This window comes from Chionomys nivalis, chromosome 12, assembly GCF_950005125.1.
Source record: "Chionomys nivalis chromosome 12, mChiNiv1.1, whole genome shotgun sequence".
In the NCBI taxonomy this organism is placed as follows: Eukaryota; Metazoa; Chordata; class Mammalia; order Rodentia; family Cricetidae; genus Chionomys; species Chionomys nivalis.
This window is the reverse complement of record NC_080097.1, coordinates 3,003,002-3,005,290: the sequence shown is the minus strand read 5'-3', so window position 1 is coordinate 3,005,290 and position 2,289 is coordinate 3,003,002. Positions and strand designations below refer to the sequence as shown.

General features: G+C 48.0%; 1 non-coding gene across 1 annotated transcript; it reads right to left on the bottom strand.

The window, feature by feature from the left end:
* Positions 1-606: 606 nt before the first annotated feature.
* Positions 607-669, bottom strand: LOC130885394 (U7 small nuclear RNA). Its single transcript, XR_009058157.1, has one exon. It is a non-coding gene; the product is annotated as a U7 small nuclear RNA (small nuclear RNA).
* Positions 670-2,289: the final 1,620 nt, after the last annotated feature.

Genomic DNA, 2,289 nt, shown 5'->3' with positions numbered 1-2,289 from the left:
TCGGTCGTTACCACATCCCTACCTGCGTATCCCATCTCCAGCAAAAGGCTGTTCCCCAGGGCCGAGGACTGGTTCTGCAAACAGTCTCCTTTCTTTTTTCTTCTCTCTCTCTCTCTCTTTTTTTTTTTTTTTTTTTTTTTTTTTTTTTGGTTTTTCGAGACAGGGTTTCTCTGTGGTTTTGGAGCCTGTCCTGGAACTAGCTCTGTAGACCAGGCTGGTCTCGAACTCACAGAGATCCACCTGCTTCTGCCTCCCAAGTGCTGGGATTAAAGGCGTGCGCCACCACCGCCCGGCTCTTTTTTCTTCTCTTTTTAAAAAAGTTTTGAGACAGGTTCTCATTACATAGTCCTAGCTGTTGGGTACTTGCTCTGTTGGCCAGGCTGGCCTTGAACTCACAGTAATCTACCTGCTTCTACCTCCCTAGTACTGGGATTAAAGCTGGTGCCGCCAGCACCTCTGACTTCTGACTCTAATGTTTACTCACTGATCCAGCTTCTGTCTTTTGAAGCTTCTCTGGATTTCTCTGTCCTTGGCAGTGGCTCCAGGGACATACATCTAAGTCTGTGGGACCTGGAGTCCCCTGCACCTCCCCCGCCTCACTCTAGGGGTGGTTTTCTGCTAAGAACCAGAAAGCCTGCTAGACACTTTCTGGAAGAGCTGTAACCTTTGGCCTAGGGCCCTAGAGCTGTAGGCCGTCCCCTTTCAGCGGCTCAGCGGCTGCTCTGCAGAGGCCTCTGCCTGCTCTTTCAGTGTCTGGAGGTCTCTGTTGGAGCATTGCTCACTGTTTAAAAAAATACTACATTACTACACTGCTGTTATTCAGTTCCGCTTTTTCCTTCATTGCTTAACTCTTTAAAAAGGAAATTGGGAAGAAGTTCATTGCAGAGCCAAAGAACATACTCAAGAGAATGTCAGGGCTTCTCCAGGGAGTTGCCTCATTGCCTGACTTTATTCCTATTATAGAGCGAGAGCGAGAGAGAGAGCGAGAGAGAGCGAGCGAGAGAGAGAGAGAGAGAGAGAGAGAGAGAGCGAGAGCGAGAGCGAGAGAGAGAGAGAGAGAGAGAGAGAGAGAGAGAGAGCCAAGAGCCAAAAAGAAAAAAAAGGAAAGAATTTAACATGGAGATTTCTTCTTTTAAGTGGATAAATATCAGCACAATCACACAGTTACCACGCAGCATGCAGGCACCACCAGCATGTCTGAAGAGCCCACCCTCCCACACTCTTGATTGCTACACTGTAGCAAGCACTGACTTGCCTCTGTCTGATTTCTTTGGACCTGTTTTTCTGAGCTTGGGTATACAAGTCTTTGGGTTTCTGCTCTGTTTCCTCAGCGCTAGATTTTGTATTCACTTGGTTCTGCGGTACACCGTCTGTCTCCTGCGTGCACGTCTTTTTATAATGTGTCTTTCCTGGTATTGCTCATGCAGGGCCGCAGATGGGAAACAGGAGGTCCTGGGAACCCGAGTGGCCTGGCCTGTGACATTGTTCCCTCTGGTTCCTGTCCCTTGTGGAAACCAAGGCTCTTCTGGCCTGTGGGTTCTGTGACCTTCTGAGTGTCAACCTACTTCCCATTTGGGCTAAATTCGAGCAGGCCAGTTTCCTTTGCTCGCTACCCCCAACACATTGACTCAGGGACCCACACTCGCTCCGGACGTCACTGTCTCTGACCCTTGCCCAGTTCCAGTGCCTTCCCTGTGGGCTGTGCTTTCCAGGGGCTCCAAGCGAGAGGCAGATTGCCAGCAGACAAGTTCAGGATATACGGGTACTGAACATGCCTCTCACTCATTCCTGTTGGTTTTGCCTACATGTATACTTTTGTGTTTATTTCTAAACATTCGAAGGCTAAATACACATTATATTTATTTATACAAAGTGCATGGGTTATATACATATTTATGTGTGTCACTCTTGTTTTAGAAAAAAATTTAACTGTAACCAAGAGCTTTAAAAAAACTTAATGAAAATTACATATCTTTCCCATTTACTCAAAAAAAAAGAAAGAGACGGCAGCGGTGGTGCAGGACTTTAATCCCAACACTCAGGAGGCAGAGGCAGGTGGATCTCTGTGAGTTTGAGACCAGCCTGGCCTACAGAGAGAACTCCAGGATAGCCAGGGCTGTTACACAGAGAAACTCTGTCTTGAAAAGGAAAGAGGGAAGAAAAGAAGGAAGGAAAGGAGGGAGGGGGGAGGGAGGGAGGGAGGGAGGGAGGGAGGGAGGGAGGGAGGAAGGAAGGAAGGAAGGAAGGAAGGAAGGAAGGAAGGAGGAAAGGAAGGAAAGAAGGAAAAGA